This window comes from Crinia signifera, chromosome 11 (assembly GCF_055691185.1).
Source record: "Crinia signifera chromosome 11, ASM5569118v1, whole genome shotgun sequence".
NCBI classification, from domain to species: domain Eukaryota; kingdom Metazoa; phylum Chordata; class Amphibia; order Anura; family Myobatrachidae; genus Crinia; species Crinia signifera.
In genome coordinates, this window is record NC_139227.1 from 74,905,732 (window position 1) to 74,925,163 (window position 19,432).

The 19,432-nt window shown below is 54.4% G+C and overlaps 1 long non-coding RNA gene across 1 annotated transcript in view; it reads right to left on the minus strand.

Moving 5' to 3' along the window:
- The window catches only part of LOC146045863 (uncharacterized), a 31,445-nt gene extending 15,871 nt beyond the window's left edge, over positions 1 to 15,574 (minus strand). Inside the window, exons 1-2 of the long non-coding RNA XR_014465642.1 lie at positions 15,031 to 15,574; positions 9,012 to 9,165 (exon numbers count right to left, since the gene is read on the minus strand). This is a non-coding gene — a long non-coding RNA (uncharacterized LOC146045863). The remainder of the gene's footprint in view (positions 1 to 9,011; positions 9,166 to 15,030) is intronic.
- Between the last annotated feature and the right edge of the window lie 3,858 nt (positions 15,575 to 19,432).

Sequence of the window (19,432 nt, forward strand, 5' to 3'; positions counted from 1 at the left end):
CCAGTCACCCCTCTGTCCCCATGTACAGCACACCCTAATGCCCATTCACCCCTCTGTCCCCATGTATAGCACACCCTAATGCCAAGTCACCCCTCTGTCCCCATGTATAGCACACCCTAATGCCCAGTCACCCCTCTGTCCCCATGTATAGCACACCCTAATGCCCAGTCACCGCTCTGCCCCATGTACAGCACACCCTAATGCCCAGTCATCCCTCTGTCCCCATGTATTGCACACCCTTATGCCCAGTCACCCCTCTGTCCACATGTATAGCACACCCTTATGCCCAGTCACCGCTCTATCCCCATGTATAGCACACCCTAATGCCCAGTCACCCCTCTGTCCCCATGTATAGCACACCCTAATGCCCAGTCACCCCTCTGTCCCCATGTATAGCACACCCTAATGCCCAGTCACCCCTCTGTCCCCATGTATAGCACACCCTAATGCCCAGTCACCCCTCTGTCCCCATGTGTAGCACACCCTAATGCCCAGTCCCCCCCCTGTCCCCATGTATAGCACACCCTAATGCCCAGTCACCCCTCTGTCCCCATGTGTAGCACACCCTAATGCCCAGTCACCCCTCTGTCCCCATGTATAGCACACCCTAATGCTCAGTCACCCCTCTGTCCCCATGTATAGCACACCTTAATGCCCAGTCACCCCTCTGTCCCCATGTATAGCACACCCTAATGCCCAGTCACCCCTCTGTCAACATGTATAGCACACTATAATGCCCAGTCACCCCTCTGTCCCATGTATAGCACACCCTAATGCCCAGTCACCGCTCTGTCCCCATGTATAGCACACCCTAATGCCCAGTAACCCCTCTGTCCCCATGTATAGCACACCCTAATGCCCAGTCACCGCTCTGTCCCCATGTATAGCACACCCTAATGCCCAGTCACCGCTCTGTCCCCATGTATAGCACACCCTAAGGCCCAGTCACCCCTCTGTCCCCATGTATAGCACACCCTAATGCCCAGTCACCCCTCTGTCCCCATGTATAGCACAACCTAATGCCCAGTCACCCCTCTGTACCCATGTATAGCACACCCTAATGCCCAGTCACCCCTCTGTCCCCATGTATAGCACACCCTAATGCCCAGTCACACCTCTGTCACCTTGTACAGCACATCCTAATGCCCAGTCACCACTCTATCCCCATGTATAGCACACCCTAATGCCCAGTCACCCCTCTGTCCCCATGTACAGCACACCCTAATGCCCATTCACCCCTCTGTCCCCATGTATAGCACACCCTAATGCCCAGTCACCCCTCTGTTCCCATGTATAGCACACCCTAATGCCCAGTCACCCCTCAGTCCCCATGTATAGCACACCCTAATGCCCAGTCACCGCTCTGCCCCATGTACAGAACACCCTAATGACCAGTCATCCCTCTGTCCCCATGTATAGCACACCCTAATGCCCAGTCACCCCTCTGTCCACATGTATAGCACACCCTAATGCCCAGTCACCGCTCTATCCCCATGTACAGCACACCCTAATGCCCAGTCACCACTCTATCCCCATGTATAGCACACCCTAATGCCCAGTCACCCCTCTGTCCCCATGTATAGCACACCCTAATGCCCAGTCACCCCTCTGTCCCCATGTATAGCACACCCTAATGCCCAGTCACCCCTCTGTCCCCATGTGTAGCACACCCTAATGCCCAGTCACCCCTCTGTCCCCATGTATAGCACACCCTAATGCCCAGTCACCCCTCTGTCCTCAAGTATAGCACACCCTAATGCTCAGTCACCCCTCTGTCCCCATGTATAGCACACCTTAATGCCCAGTCACCCCTCTGTCCCCATGTATAGCACACCCTAATGCCCAGTCACCCCTCTGTCAACATGTATAGCACACCCTAATGCCCAGTCACCCCTCTGTCCCCATGTATAGCACACCCTAATGCCCAGTCAATGCTCTGTCCCCATGCATAGCACACCCTTATGCCCAGTCACCCCTCTGTCCCCATGTATAGCACACCCTAATGCCCAGTCACCGCTCTGTCCCCATGTATAGCACACCCTAATGCCCAGTCACCGCTCTGTCCCCATGTATAACACACCCTAATGCCCAGTCACCGCTCTGTCCCCATGTATAGCACACCCTAATGCCCAGTCACCCCTCTGTCCCCATGTATAGCACACCCTAATGCCCAGTCACCCCTCTGTCCCCATGTATAGCACACCCTAATGCCCAGTCACCACTCTGTCCCCATGTATAGCACACCCTAATGCCCAGTCACCGCTCTGTCCCCGTGTATAGCACACCCTAATGCCCAGTCACCGCTCTGTCCCCATGTATAGCACACCCTAATGCCCAGTCACCCCTCTGTCCCCATCTATAGCACACCCTAATGCCCAGTCACCCCTCTGTCCCCATGTAGAGCACACCCTAATGCCCAGTCACCCCTCTGTCCCCATGTATAGCACACCCCCGCTACTACAGCACATGCTGCATAAGGTGTACATACACTGAATGAGACATCCTGCAGTACACGGGGAGCCTGCTATCTGCTGGGTCAGTGGCGTAACTACTGTGGGTGCAGCTGCTACAGGTCCTGAGCTGTCGGTAGGGCCCGCTACTCACCCTGCACCCTATAAAAAAAAAAGGCAGTGGCACCCACTGCAGCGACACCCTCTGCCCCCCCTCAGACGCCGGAGATCATTTTGGGTCCTGCCTCGCCCCTCAATAGCCAGCCAGAGATGTACCCTGGCCTGCACTGACCTCCCCCACCCCCATTTCAGGAGCCAGAAATGTGCGTGTGTCCTGCGCCGCCCCGCGCCCCACCAATAGCCGGTGATGCGCCCTGCGACCTCCCGGGTCCCCCACCCTCTTCCTAGATGCTAGAGATGTGCGTCCCACCGCCGCACTGCCTACCCCCCAGACGCCGGAGATATTGCGTGACCCTGACCCCCGCCTAGCAGTCCCTGCACCCACCTCCTCTCCAGTAGCTGCATCATGATGGGAACACAGTGCTGGGCCTGCCTCCAGCATCCGCAAAGGGATGACACTGCTGCCTTGTCCAGCATGAATTCCCCTGCCGCCGGTCTCCACTTGACCCTGTGCCTGGAGCTCACCCCCTGCTTGGTAAGTGCCCTTGGAGCACTGTACCTTCTTTTCTGTACCCAGTGTGCGTGTGTGTGTATGAAACCTTATGAGCCACCTACACCCTTCCTCTGTGTGTGACCCTTTTCACCCCCCATCACCCCTGGTGTATTTCCCCCTATTCTCTTGTATGACACCTTGACCCTCTTCCACCCTCATCCCTGGTCTTTAACCCTCCTGTACCACACATCCCCTGTATGTGTCACCTTCCCCACTCTCCACATCCTTCCTCTGTGTAAGACCCCATGAACCCACTATGCCTGTGTGACACCTTCTTGCCCCTACCCCCACTGTGACCCCCTGTAGTACTGTACCACCTTCCTCTGTGTTTGACCCTCCTGTCGGCCACTACCCCTGTGTTTCTTACCTCCTGCCTCTGTGTATGCATTTTGACACCCTGTACAAAGGGGTGGGGGGGCCCTTTTCAAAATTTGCTATGGGGCCCAGAGAGATCTAGTTACGCCCCTGTGCTGGGTGCTTCCACATTATACTACAGGCAGGACATTTCTGTCTATACGGATGGAAAAAATTTATTCCAAACCTTGCCAGAGCCATCTACAACGGCGAACCCTGGTGAGTATGCTTTCCTTCCCCAGGTAACCTAACAGGATTTCTTAGGGACCAACAGATGGATGGAGGAGACCTACCTACGTGTCAAGATAGGTAAGTATTCAGATGAAAGGGCTCTGAATGTAATAAAGTTTTATTTTTCATGTGTGTTTATGTTTTTATTTAACTATTGGTTCTGCTTTTGAACTATGAGCCCAGCAAGCTCTTAAATGGGCCACATGCTGGGACTTGTGGTTCTCCAAGTCCCAGTATGCGTTCCAGGCTTGCTGGAACTCATAGTTCCACAGCAAAACCCAATGGTTTATTCAAATTTTTACACTTGAATCAGCCCGGTACCCACTGGGGGTGCCAGACGCGTTCCCGACAGTCATTTACCAGACGTCGGGATCCCGACTGTCAAAACAACGACAGCCCAACGGCCACTCGCTATTTTTCCTTGTGGGGGTCCACGACCCCCATAGAGGGAGAATAAAATACCCCCCGCAAGGGGTTTTTATGCGCTCGCCATGCTGTCTGAGTCCGGCTGTCCGGATCCCGACTGTCGGAACCCCATACCACACCCCTCACAGGCCAGGGGTACTGGGACTGCCTGGCCAGGTAAGTTCTGGAAGGGGGGACCCCTTTATCGGTGGGGTCCCCACTTCCCCAGGACCCCTGACCAGGCTGACCGGTTGGAGGGATGAATGCTTTCGCGGGGGGGACTTGTAGAAAAAGTCTCCCCTCGCCCCCCCGGCTGTGGCATTACCTTGCTGGCTGGTTGGGCCTGGGGCTGGTTCTTGAAATACGGGGGACCCCATTCGTTTTGTCCTCTGTATTTTGGGAACCAGGACCGGCCATTGGGCCTGGTGCTGGTTTAAAAAAATACGGGGAACCCTTACTTGTTTACTTGTTCGGGGGGGGGACGCCGTTTCAAAAAAATATATATTTATTTTTTACACTGACACCTGCACGGATCTGAATGATCCATGTAGGCTTCTGCTGATACGAATTAGTATTTAATGGCTGATAAATACAAATTCGTATTGAAAAAATACGTATGCATACGACATCAGTAAAATAGTCAGTAAAATATAAAAAAACAAAACCTCTCATTGCTTGAGGATCCCACGTGATAAGCTGCTGTGAGCAGCTTATCATATGTGACCCAAGCTGAATTTATATAAAATATAAAATCAAAGGCGAGGAATTGGCTGGCAACTTGGGGCGGATGGAGGCCAGAACTGATTTTATATTTTATATAAATATACATTTACGCTGCAAGGTGAAGTTCCTTCGCCTTGCAAGCCAGCCTGCGACTGCAAGACTGAGTAAGGGGAGACTTACTTAAGCTGTAGCCATAGAGGGACACTGCAACCGATGGTCACAATGTCCCTCTAAACTGCCATTGCATCGCAGTTTGATTTGATCACATATGCCGGCAAGGGGTGGTATGCACCTCCTCCTGCATTTGCATTGCTTGAGGATCCCACATGATAAGCTGCTTATCATTTGCGACCCAAGAATAGAATAGAATAGAATCAACTTTATTGGCCATGTGTGCTTGCGCACACTAGGAATTTTTTGGGGATTTACAGTGCAGCATCAAGCATGGATAAGGGGGGGGGGGGGGAGGCATTACATACATTACATTGAGACATTACATGCGGGGACCACATTTTTAAAGGGCAAAATTCGCCCTGCCCCTCTAGCAGTGCCCCACTTAAACAGCCTCACGGGGAAGCCCAGCGCCGCCGCAGACGGCGATACCCGGTGCTTACCCAGCAGCGAAGCGACTTCGGAGGGGCCAGACCCGCCCCCTTTGATGAGGGGGCGGCTGGGCCCGCACCCTTTGATGACATTGCGGCCCGGGCACGCCCCTCTTGTGACATTGGCGGCCCGGGACCGCCACCAGCTTTGACATCAGCGGGCCCGGTCCACCTCCCAGCGCCCTGCCCGCTCTAAATGCTAGAGTGAACACTAATAAGCAGGGACAGTACAGTTATCACACAGGGAACACATACCTGCCGAGCTGCACAGCACCTAGGCAGCCATCAGAGGCACCACTGGTCGCTGCAGCAGCCAGGTAGGTAGCGATATAAGCAAGGACAGTGGTGGTGGTGGGGGGCGGGGGGGATAGAGTCACTGAGGCCTGGGGAGAGACAATGAGGTCTGAGGCTGGAGTTGGGCCCTCCCTGGGCTGAGTTCCACGCCTCTGCCCCCTATAGTCTAATCATACATCCTCCCTGGGGGGGACGGGGGGTGCTGCCACAGGATAGATGGCTCCTGCATCTGCTGATGATGGGGGACAGCGGCTTGGTTCTGTGGGACTGATATATCCCCTGTCCTGGCCGGGTGCCGCCTCCAGGTGCCGATGGGGGCCACCGTCACCTCTGGGGGTCATCATGCCGGGGACCGTGCCTGCGGCCAGGTCCTGAGCCTCTGGTGCCGTCCCCGGGGGCTGAGCTGTGCGCCGCTGGCTGGGGCCTGGTCCACTGCCGTGTCATCCAGTGCTGCATCTCCGTGCATCTCCTGCAGTTGCAGTGAGCCCTCCCCGGCTGGGGTGGGGGGGAGTGGTCACCGTGCCGCCATCCGTCCTCCTCCTACGCCGTACTCCGTCCAGGGCGCCCTTTCTGAGGCCCCTACCGGAAGCTCAGCTAAATTTATATAAAATATAACATCAAAGGCGAGTGATTGGCTGGCAACTTGGGGCGGATGGAGGCCAGAACTGATGTTACATTTTATATAAATATAAATATATGCTTCAAGGTGAAGTTCCTTCGCCTTACAAGCCGGCCTGCAACTGCAAGACTGAGAAAGCGGAGACTTACCTAAGCTGTAGCCATAGAGGGACACTGCAACCGATGGTCACAATGTCCCTCTAAACTGCCATTGCATCGCAGTTTGATTTGATCACAAATTCCGGCAAGGGGTGGTATGCTCCTCCTCCTGCATTTGCATTGCTTTAGGATCCCACATGAGAAGCTGCTTATCATTTGCGACCCAAGAATAGAATAGAATAGAATCAACTTTATTGGCCATGTGTGCTTGCGCATGTCCGACGAGCAGCACAGTGCATAGGCAGCCATCAGTGGCGCCACTGGTCTCTGCAGCAGCCAGGTAGGTAACGATATAAGTAGTGTTCCCGCTAGGCTGCTTTAGCTCTAGCAGCGCCCCGCTAAAACAGCCCCACGGGGAAGCAAAGTGCCGCCGTAGATGGCGATGCCCAGCGCTTCCTCAGCAGCAAACCGACTTCGGAGGGGCCGGGCCCGCCCCCTTTGGTGATGGCGGTGGCCGGGCCCGCCCCCTTTGATGACGGCAGCGGCCCGGGCATGCCCCTCTTGTGTCAATTTGGCCCGGTCCGCCCCCGGCGCCCTGCCCGCTCTAACTGCTAGAGTGAACACTAATAAGCAGGGACAGTACAGTTTTCACACAGGGAACACATACCTGCCGAGCTGCACAGCACCTAGGCAGCCATCAGCGGCACCACTGGTCGTTGCAGCAGCCAGGTATGTAACAATATAAGCCGGGACAGTACAGTATCACACAGGGAACACATACCTGCCGAGCTGCACAGCGCCTAGGCAGCCATCAGAGGCGCCACTGGTTGCTGCGGACTCCTGCATCTGCTGATGCTGCGGGACAGCAGCTTGGGCCTGATCTTTCCCCTGTCCTGGCCGGAAGCCGCCTCCAGGTGCCGATGGGGGCCACCGTCGCCTCGGGGGTCATCATGCCGGGGACCGTGCCTGTGGCCGGGTCCTGAGCCTATGGTGCCGTACCCGGGGGCTGAGCTGTGCGCTGCTGGCTGCGGCCTGGTCCAGTGTGGCGTCATCCAGTGCCGCATCTCCGTGCATCTCCTGCCGTTGCAGTGCGCCCGCCCCGGCCGGGGTGGGGGGGGAGTAGTCACCGTGCCGCCATCCGTCCTCCCCCTCCGCCGTCATGGCGCCCTTTCTCCGCCCCGTACCGGAAGCTCAGCTAAATTTATATAAAATATAACATCAAAGGTGAAAGATTGGCTGGCAACTTGGGGCGGATGGAGGCCAGAACTGATGTTATATTTTATATAAATATACACTTACGCTGCAAGGTAAAGTTTTCTTCACCTCGCAAGCCAGCCTGCGACTGCAAGACTGAGTAAGATGAGACTTACTTAAGCTGTAGTCCTATAGGAACACCCCAACCAATGGTCGCAATGACCCGCTACACTGCCATTGCATCGCAGTTTGATATGATCACAAATGCCAGCAGGGGGTGGTAAGCACCTCCTCCTGCATTTGCATTGCTTGAGGATCCCACATGATAAGCTGCTGTGAACAACTTATCATATGTGACCGAAGCTGAATTTATATAAAATATAACATCAAAGGCTGGCAACTTGGGGCGGATGGAGGCCAGAACTGATGTTATATTCTCTATAAATATACATTTACGCTGCATGGTGAAGTTATCTCCCCATGTGACTCCAATATCTTCGGCCACTTAAAAAACAAACACTTAAAGGTGAACGGTTCACCTGTGACAAGGAGGTGCAGGAGACCGTGGAAACCTGGATTCATCAGCAACCAAGGAGTTTCTACACTGAATCCATCCACTCCCTTGTTACGCGCTGGATCATTGCATCAATGTCAATTATGTGTAGTTGTAATGTTACACATGAACTGTAATTAAATATTCTTTGATTAAAATATTGTTTACATACAACCGTAGTCTCCCTTTTCATTTGGGCACACCTTATATATGGTCTGTATACCCCATTTTCTATGCAGATGTCATTTGTTCAGTATGTAAATGGTAGTGTCTACAAAACTCCTATGGACAAATCTCTACTTACATTCCAGCAAATGTGATTGTAAAACTCATTATGGCCCTTATTCTGGTTGCCACGCAGGGAACAGTGGTGGCACTGTGCATACGCAACCAGGACAGCGGGCGGGGGTGGCCCCATTAGCGTATGGGAGTGTTTCATGGACGTTCCTATAAGAACTCAGGGCGTTCTCATGCTAATGAGGCCATGATGCGGGGGGTGGGCAGCTGCTGATATCACCGGATGTCAGCTGCCCCCCCATTTCCTTCCCAGTGTGCCCACATATGTAAGTGCCTTGAAAGTCACTTTTATTTGCATGCACGCACCACATCCTTCAATGGTCGGCAACCATCAAAAGATGTGGCCGTTCCCTCCTGGCCTGTGAATGGATGTTACTTTGTGGATGTTACTGCAACAGCCAACCATTCACAAGGCGGGCTTTGGTGTAATCACAACGCGGCAAATTTACAGCCTTGCGAATCAACCAGAATAATCCCCTATATGTAAATTACAAGACAGGAAGTGATCACATACTCACCTGCTATTAAATGGTGCCCTCCGGGATACCAGGGGTAGGGGGTGCGGGAATTCCAGCAGATGTAACGGGATGCACTTCTGGAAGTCAGAACATCGCCTCTAAATTCCGGAGTCCCCTGTGCATTCCGGGAGTGCGGACCAGCATGGATTGGAGTCTACGAAAAGGGGGGAATCACTGATATAATTTCTCTGACTGAGCCCTGAAATGTCTTTTTCGCAATTATCATACATTAAATGCTGTTAAATCTATGTATTACATGACATGCAAATAATAGTAAAGCGTGGAGGAGATACTGTAAAAAACAATATATGTAATTCAACGTAGTGGAACGATCACATTGTAAATAAGCTGGAAACTGATTATAGCCGCCGGCCAATGTAACAGGTGAAGAATAGTCAGTGCGACGAGCTGACGCCTGGGAACCGTGTAATGTATATTGAGCTCTCTAAGTACCCATCTAGTAGGTACAAGTAGCCCAACCCTGAGAGGGAGAGTGATCAGATAGTATACAGGGCATTCCGGGGGAAATACAGAAACCAGGGTCTCCTTATAGAACAGATGCTAAACCAACTAAAATACTGATTTATTAGAAGATGATTATAATACAGTTCCGCCATCCGGTGCGTTGTCGGCCGCTGGAGTCGGCATTTCAGCTCACACCGGCCGGGGAGGGACGGGCTGAAATAAGTGACCAGTGGCTTTGCGTGGCTAAACCTAATCCTAATGAGCACAAACAGCGTGATAAAATACATCAATAGAGTATCACCCTATCTCCTTGGGGCTAATTCAGACCTGATCACGTGGCTGCGAATTTGCATATCAGCCGATTCTTCATAAACTGCACATGCGCACGGCCCCTATAACCCATTTCAAGTCCTTCTATTCCATTCCAGACTCTTCACCCACTCTACTATTGTAGCAGCATCCTCCTCTCCCCCCCATGTCAGCCTGCCCACCTACACCCCTGCTCTAGCAGCATCCTCCTCTCCCCCCATGTCAGCTTGCCCACCTACACCCCTGCTCTAGAAGCATCCTCCTCTCCCCCCATGTCAGCCTGCCCACCTACACCACTGCTCTAGCAGCATCCTCCTCTCCCCCCATGTCAGCCTGCCCACCTACACCCCTGCTCTAGCAGCATCCTCCTCTCCCCCCATGTCAGCCTGCCCACCTACACCCCTGCTCTAGCAGCATCCTCCTCTCCCCCATGTAAGCCTGCCCACCTACACCCCTGCTCTAGCAGCATCCTCCTCTCCCCCCATGTCAGCCTGCCCACCTACACCCCTGCTCTAGCAGGATCCTCCTCTCCCCTAATGTCAGCCTGCCCACCTACACCCCTGCTCTAGCAGCATCCTCCTCTCCCCCAATATCAGCCTGCCCACCTACACCTCTGCTCTAGCAGCATCCTCCTCTCCCCCCATGTCAGCCTGCCCATCTACACCGCTGCTCTAGCAGCATCCTCCTCTCCCCCCATGTCAGCCTGCCCACCTACACCCCTGCTCTAGCAGCATCCTCCTCTCCCCCCATGTCAGCCTGCCCACCTACACCCCTGCTCTAGCAGCATCCTCCTCTTCCCCCATGTCAGCCTGCCCACCTACACCCCTGCTCTAGCAGCAGCCTCCTCTCCCCCCATGTCAGCCTGCCCACCTACACCCCTGCTCTAGCAGCATCCTCCTCTCCCCCCATGTCAGCCTGCCCACCTATACCCCTGCTCTAGCAGCATCCTCCTCTCCACCCATGTCAGCCTGCCCACAGACACCCCTGCTCTAGCAGCATCCTCCTCTCCCCCCATGTCAGCCTGCCCACCGACACCCCTGCTCTAGCAGCATCCTCCTCTCCCCCCATGTCAGCCTGCCCACCGACACCCCTGCTCTAGCAGCATCCTTCTCTCCCCCCATGTGAGTCTGCCCAACTACACCCCTGCTCTAGCAGCATCCTCCTCTCTCCCCATGTCAGCCTGCCCACCTACACCCCTGCCCTAGCAGCATCCTCCTCTCCCCCCATGTCAGCCTGCCCACCTACACCCCTGCTCTAGCAGCATCCTCCTCTCCCCCCATGTGAGCCTGCCCACCTACACCCCTGCTCTAGCAGCATCCTCCTCTCTCCCCATGTCAGCCTGCCCACCTACACCCCTGCTCTAACAGCATCCTCCTTTCCCCCATGTCAGAATGCCCACCTACACCCCTGCTCTAGCAGCATCCTCCTCTCCCCCCATGTCAGCCTGCCCACCTACACCCCTGCTCTAGCAGCATCCTCCTCTCCCCCCATATCAGCCTGCCCACCTACACCCCTGCTCTAGCAGCATCCTCCTCTCTACCCATGTCAGCCTGCCCACCTACACCCCTGCCCAAGCAGCAATCTCCTCTCCCCCCATGTCAGCCTGCCCACCTACACCCCTGCTCTAACAGCATCCTCCTTTCCCCCATGCCAGCCTGCCCACCTACACCCCTGCTCTAGCAGAATCCTCCTCTCCCCCCATGTCAGCCTGCCCACCTACACCCCTGCTCTAGCAGAATCCTCCTCTCCCCCCATGTCAGCCTGCCCACCTACACCCCTGCTCTAGCAGCAGCCTCCTCTCCCCCCATGTCAGCCTGCCCACCTACACCCCTGCTCTAGCAGCATCCTCCTCTCCCCCAATGTCAGCCTGTCCACCTACACCCCTGCTCTAGCAGCATCCTCCTCTCCCCCCATGTCAGCCTGCCCACCTACACACCTGCTCTAAGAGCATCCTCCTCTCCCCCATGTCAGCCTGCCCACCGACACCCCTGCTCTAGCAGCATCCTCCTATCCCCCCATGTCAGCCTGCCCACCGACACCCCTGCTCTAGCAGCATCCTCCTCTCCCCCCATGTGAGCCTGCCCACCTACACCCCTGCTCTAGCAGCATCCTCCTCCCTCCCCATGTCAGCCTGCCCACCTACACCCCTGCTCTAACAGCATCCTCCTTTCCCCCATGTCAGCCTGCCCACCTACACCCCTGCTCTAGCAGCACCCTCCTCTCCCCCCATGTCAGCCTGCATACCTACACCCCTGCTCTAGCAGCATCCTCCTCCCCCCCCATGTCAGCCTGCCCACCTACACCCCTGCTCTAGCAGCATCCTCCTCTCCCCCCATGTCAGCCTGCCCACCTACACCCCTGCTCTAGCAGCATCCTCCTCTCCCCCTATGTCAGCCTGCCCACCTACACCCCTGCTCTAGCAGCATCCTCCTCTCCCCCCATGTCAGCCTGCCCACCTACACCCCTGCTCTAGCAGCATCATCCCCTCCCCCCCATGTCAGCCTGCCCACCTACACCCCTGCTCTAGCAGCATCCTCCTCTCCCCCCATGTTAGCCTGCCCACCTACACCCCTGCTCTAGCAGCATCCTCCTCTCCCCCCATGTCAGCCTGCCCACCTACACCCACCTACGACCTAGGAGGCAGGGCGGGAGGAGGTGGGGCAGCGATGAGAGAAGAGGACAGCGGGCAGGAGGAGACAGGTGCATCCAGCAGCTGGGCACTGTGCGGCAGGCACTGCCGCTGACCGGGGACGGTCGGGAACTGATATATGTTACTGTATATGTATGGTGAGGTCTCGAGGAAGTGACGGGGCAGCGGCCAGCAGCGGGGCAATGTGCGGCACTAAAGCATGGGAGCGGGAGAGTGTATAACTATGGTTTTACTTTTTTTTTGTGGGCTATGAGGTGTTACCTGCAGGCGTCGTAATGGGCGTTACCTACAGTAGGTCACGTGGGTACGACCCTAATGAATCTTTTTAAAATAACTATGCCCTCCCCTCAGTGTAATTGTCTGGTAGTTTATATTGCAGCATTTCACACTAAGGGCCTGATTCAGCAAGGCTCGGTAATCAGGGGTCAACTGCTGCTTAGCGAGCCCATAACAACCATCCGAACGCTCCGTCAGTACCATGCGAGGGAGTGTACTCACACACATCCCCTCGCACACAGCTGGGTTAAGGCTCTGGAGGGCCGAGGGGACTTTTGACAGGGGGGCCCTGAGGTCTAACATTAAAATCATATTACAAATTTGTGTGTGTGTATGCATGTGTGTGTGTCTGTATGTATGTGTGTGTGTGTGTGTGCATGCATGTGTGTGTGTGTATGTATGCATGTGTGTTTGTGTATGTATGTGTGTGTATGCATGTGTGTGTGTGTGTATGTATGTGTGTGTGTGTGTGTGTATGCATGTGTGTGTGTGTGTGTGTGTGTACACATACATATCTTTTATTTACATATTAGAGCCTGTGTGACCCAGAAATGTTGCAAATATGCTGTTTAATAAATGCAATGTAATATAATGGTTTAATACTGCAGTGCCATGCGTGGTCTGAATTCATTCCTGTCCATCAGCAGGGGGATGTAATGGGATGCCGGCAGTCAGAATATCAATGCAGACCTCCCAATCAGTTGGGTAACTACAGAGGGTGCAGAGGATGCAACTGCTGTGGGGCACGGGGGCAATCCCCTACACCCTATTTTAAGTTGATTTTTTTTTTTTTAAATAGTAGTGCCGCCTTGGCAGAGGCTGCGCCACTATCCTGTTACTCCCCCCTTCATCGCCGGGTGGGAGCAGGAAACACAGCGGCTGCAGGAGCCTATATGAGTACTAATTCTGTCACTATGGTGGGTGGGAGCAGCAGGAAGCCCAGTGGCTGCCGGCTCTCAAGAGACCAGTGGCACCGTGGCGGCATGTCACCTTACCCCCTCTCATCTGGCTGCCGGCACCTGAGGAGACATGTGAGTCACTGTGGCAGCAGGGGAAGGAGAAGACCCAGCGGCTGCAGGAGCACCGGAGGAGAAAAGTTACTGCAGCTGTGGGAGGTGGAGGAGGCCTGCGGCTGCCAGCGCTGTGAATGTAAGTCCCTCCATCGCTAGTGAAATCAAGACATGCATCCTCTCCTCTTCCCCCATCACCCTCTGTAACCTCACCTCGTCACATCACCTCACCAACTCTATCCCTGCCACCCCCTCACAATCTCTCCCCTCACCACCTCTCGCCCCGTCACCTCACCCCTGACCTGCATCCTCTCCTCCCCCTCATCATCCCATGTCACCTGACAACCTCTTGCCCCCGTCACCTCACCCCTGACCTGCATCCTCTCTTCCCCTCATCATCCCTAGTCACCTGACCACCTCTCGCCCCCGTCACCTCACCCCTGACCTGCATCCTCTCCTCCCCCTCATCATCCCTAGTCACCTCACCAGCTCTTGCCCGCCCATCACCTCACCCCCTCTCTATCTCACTCCTGCTGCTCTCTGTCTCCCCTCTCTCCACCTTCTCTTTTTAGCACCTGACCCACCCCCCATAGAAGCATTGTAGTGACAAAGGTGGTGGTTGGAGGCCATTTCAAGATTTTGCTATTGGGCCCTGAAAGTTCTAGTTACCCCCTGATCCCAATCATAAGTATGTGGGGCAGGCCAGCGTCAGGCTGGAAGAAAATTAGGTTTTGGCAATAGTGGCGGAGTTAGGGTTAGGCTGTGGGCAGGAGGGTTCGGCCACTAGAAAGAAGGGGGGTTAGGGTTAGGCTGTGGGGCACGAAGGTTAGGCACTAGCAAGGAGGGATAGGATGATGGCATCTGTATTCTGACTGCCGGCATCTACACCACCAGTCATCTGCATGTATTTCATAAATAATATAAGAGTATACATACATATATATGTATATACATAGCCTATAGGGCATACACAGACACATACCATACATAGACACAGGGCATATATGCACATAAACCATACATATACACAGGGCATATATGCACATATACCATACATACACACAGGACATACACACACACACATACCATGCATACACATGTGGCATAAACACACACTATGTTTATAAAAACACACAAGCTATAGACATTATTAAAGCAAATAAGCCCCACAAGCAATCACACCCACTGCTGCTACCAAGACATCACAGTGCTCACTGGGCCAGCATACAGTGATGTATTAATGGTTTTTACACTCCTCACCCCATTGCCTATGCCCCTTCTGCTGACACCAACAACAAAGCACACATACCTGGGGAGTCAGCCTCACCAGGACAGAAGTAGCTGGGCCAGGCAAAATACACTTGGGTCATCTGTAAGTGGCCCCCCTCTGATGATTTTAGGTGTCAAATGTGTGTCCCAATACTCATTAACCCTCGCAAGAGGGATTTTTCTGAATAAGAAGCTGGAGCTTGAATAAGAAGTGAATAAGAAGCCAACTTCAGCCTCGTCAACTTAAATCTGTGTGGGAAGGGGGATATATAGCCTTTGAGTAAAAAGAAATATAAAAATATATGGGTATGGGTAAAATCCGGAATCGGATAAGATACCGGAATGCCGGACTGGACATCAAACTCTGCATTCCGGAGCTTGTAGTATCCGGTCCGGGGGTGTCCTGTCCGGGGGTGCTCCATCTGATGAGGCTGCTCTCGCACCTGTCACCTGGGAGAGGAGAGGGGGAGAATACAGCCTCACCGCATGGTCCGGGGGTGTAATAAAAACTGGAACGGTCCAGACCACACGGGGAGGCTGTAATCTCCCCTTCCCCATGTCCCTGGTGTGAGCAATCACAGGCATCCCCCCGGACAAGACACCCCCCGCATGGGACACCCCTCGGACCAGACACTATAAGCTCCGGAATGCAGAGTTTGATGTCTGGTCCGGCGTTCCGGTGTCTTATCCGGGTCCGGTTTTTACTTAGTCCCAAATATATGATACAGCCAGTACAGGCTATGGCGAGGGAGCCAGTGACAGGGACTATAGAGAGGTAGGGCAGGGGGAGCAGAGGCGGTCCTGCAGCGATGCATAACCCACAGCAGAGAGTGCCGGCACCGGGAAGGGTGATCCCTGGAGCGGACAAGGGCCTGTGCAGTGCTGTGAGCTGCTGACCTGTAAGGAGCGGAGGCTGCGCAGCTGTGTGACCAGGAACCGCGCTGCCCCCACTAGCTGCCAACCACAGGAGGAGCCCCAAACCCAGAGAGAACAGAATGATGTTGTTGTGTGCTGCCGAGGTGTCCTACATAGTGCCTGCCCGTGGAGGAGCTGAGAGATTAAAGACTAGAACCTCAAGGAAGAAGGTGCTGAGGGGGTAAATTACCTAGGAGCACACCCAGCCGGAGGATTCCCCCGGGGTTGCTCCGAAGAAGATAGAGGACGCAGCAAGTGGAGACCAAGGCGCGCAGGCACCGCGGAGGACACCCTCTCTCGAGGAACCAGAAGTGTGGAGGACACGCAAAGGACCCCTAGCTGGAGAGACCTGTAGAAGCCCCCTCAGTGGTGCGGAGCTGCCCTGTGAGATGCCTGCCCGAAAGTGAGCTTTGAACACGATGCAACATCAAGGACAAGAGCCACTCAGAGGACAGGGGACAGCCCAGCGGAGGAGAGGACAGAGGAAGATCCCCAGCCTGATAGGAGCCGGGGGTGGACGCAGAGGCCGACCCAGAACAGCACGACAGGCGGAGCCGAGGACGACCCAGCACCTCCTGCTGCAGGTCAGGAGCCGAAGACACAACTAGCAGAGAAGTAACTGTCACTGATTTACAGAAGAGGAACTATCTGGGATAATTAAAAAGTTCTGTAACACAATGCAGTAACTGTAATTGAAGGGGATCTATACCTACCTAGCAGAGGAGCAGCCACAGTCATTACACCGCACTTACAAACTTCATGTTACAGTGGTTTGTTGCGATGCGCAGCATCCCGGGTGTGCTGTGGTGCGAGTCCAAAAGGTGTTGTGGGTGAGACAGAGAAGCGCTACAGGTGGCGGGGAGTACCACCTTATCCCGGGTGCTTGTGCCCCTCCTTCCTGATATTGCCACATAGTCCTTACGCTGCCATCTCTGCCCATGGCATTCCTCCGCCCCACGAGGCTGCCCCATAGAATTCCACTGCCCATAGTATTCCTTCCCTTCCTCCGCCCCTAGCATTATGCTGCCCACTCTGCCCCCTAGCATTCCACTGCCCACACTTAGGTCGACAGTCATTAGGTCAACACCGTTGGGTCGACAGGTAGCAAGGTCGACATGTGTGAAGGTCAACAGGTGTCTAGGTCGACATGGGACAAGGTCGACATGGGTTTTGGTCGACAAATGCATTAGGTATACATGGGTTAGGTCGACAGTTCGACATGGGTTTTTTTCACTGTTTTTTTTTACCCAAATGTCGACCCAGTCGACATGGACGCAGTTGGAAGTCAACTGCAGCCCCTCGCATCACTTGCTTCGGGCACGGTGCCTCGCTGCGCTCGGCACACTATTTTACTCTCCCACCATGCCCTAGTGGATGGTAGGGCATGAAATGCCACCTGTCGGCACAAAAAACAGTGTAAAAACCCATATCGACCTAACCCATGTCGACCTAGACACCTGTCGACCTTCATCCATGTTGACCTTGCTGCCTGTCGACCCAACAGTGTTGACCTAATGACTGTCGACTTAACTGTGGTCGATAATACGACCGTATCCCGAGTTCATCACGGGTGGAGGGTAAGTGTTAAATGTACTCTATGATATATATATATATATATATATATATATATATATATATATATATATATATATATGTAGTTTTGTATTTGTTATTTGATCCTGAAGACGGGGGCTGTGACCCCCCATCTCCTATGGATTAAAATTTGTCCTACCTTTTCTACAAACAATACAGTCTCTGAATGCCGCTTTCTTCGTTCATCTCTCTCTCTCTCAGAAAGAATAAGCAGCACTCACCAGTCTGTAGTTGAATGGAGGTACAACCTCCATTGGCAGACCTCTCCCACTGCCCACTCTGCCCATAGTATTCCTTCCCTTCCTCCGCCCCTAGCATTAAGCTCAGTGTTGCCGACCCTCCCGGAAGTCTCCCGAAAATCGGGTCCCCCTCCCGGCCCCCCCGGAAGGGAGGGCAACCCTCCCGGAATCTGTGGGACCCCCCTGAGCCCCCCGAATCGCGGCATGTAAATGCCGCAATCCGCGGGTCTCAGAGGAGGGGGTGGAGCTAAAATGGCACAATCACGTCATTTTAGCCCCCCCCCTCCATGGATATCAGTCATTTGTACTACTGTATTTCCCGTAATGGGGGCGGGGTTTAATGACATCACAGTCAAGCCCCGCCCCCCGATCGGGTAAGGAAAGTCTCCTCTCCTGGCTTCTCCCGGAGAGGAGCATTAAAAAGTCGGCAACCCTGATTAAGCTGCCCACTCTGCCCCCTAGCATTCCACTGCCCTCTCTGCCCCCTAGCATTCTGCTGCTCACTCTGCCCCATGGCATTCCGGCCCATTCTGCCCCATAGCATTCCGCTGCCCACTCTGCCCCATGGCATTCCGCTGCCTACTCTGCCCTGTAGATATTCCGCTACCTGCTCTGCCCAATAGCATTCCTCCGCCCCATAGCATTCTGCTGCCCATTCTGCCCCATAGCATTCCTCCTCCCCATAGAATTCCGCTACCCGCTCTGCCCAATAGCATTCCTCCGCCCCATAACATTCCGCTGCCCATTCTGCCCCATAGCATTCCTCCACACCATAGAATTCCACTGCCCACCCTGTCCAATAGTATTCCACTGCCCACTCTGCCCCATAGCATTCATCCACCCCATAGCATTCGACTGCCCACTCTGCCCCATAGCATTCAGCTGCCCAGTCTGCCCCATACTATTCGACTGCCCACTCTGCCCTATAGCATTGTCAACATCAAGGACACATCAAGACACATTAAGACACATTGAGGCAACATCAAGGACAAGAGCCGCGGGGAGGACAGGAGACAGCAGAGCGTAGGAGAGGACCCAGGAAGATCCCTAGCCTGGTAGGAGCCGGTGGTGGAACTTGCATAGGCCAACCCAGAACAGCACGACAGGTGAAGCCGAGGATGACCCAGCACCTCCTGCTGCAGGAGCTGAGGACACAAAACAAAGCCTCACCTGCTGTGGAGCGAGTCCAGAAGGAGTTGTGATGCAGAAGCGCTACAGGTGGCAGTGAGTACCCCCTTATCCTGGGTGCTTGTGCCCCTCCTTCTTGATATTGCCCCATAGTCCTTACGCTGCCCACTCTGCCCATGGCATTCCGCTGTCCACTCTGCCCCATAGCATTCCTCCGCCCCATAGCATTCTGCTGCCCACTCTGCCCATAGTATTCCTTCCCCCCATAGCATTTCTCCGCCCCCTAGCATTATGCTGTCCACTCTGCCACATAGCATTCCGCTGCCGACTCTGCCCCATGGCATTCTGCTGGCGACTGCCCCATGGCATTCTGCTGCCCACTCTGCCCTGTAGACCTTTCGCTACCCGCTCTGCCCCATAGCATTCAGCTGCCCAGTCTGCCCCATACTATACAACTGCCCACTCTGCCCCAAAGCATTCCTCCGCCCCATAGCATTCAGCTGCCCACTCTGCCCATTGCATTCCCTACCCCCATAGTATTCCTCCACCCCATAACATACCGCTGTC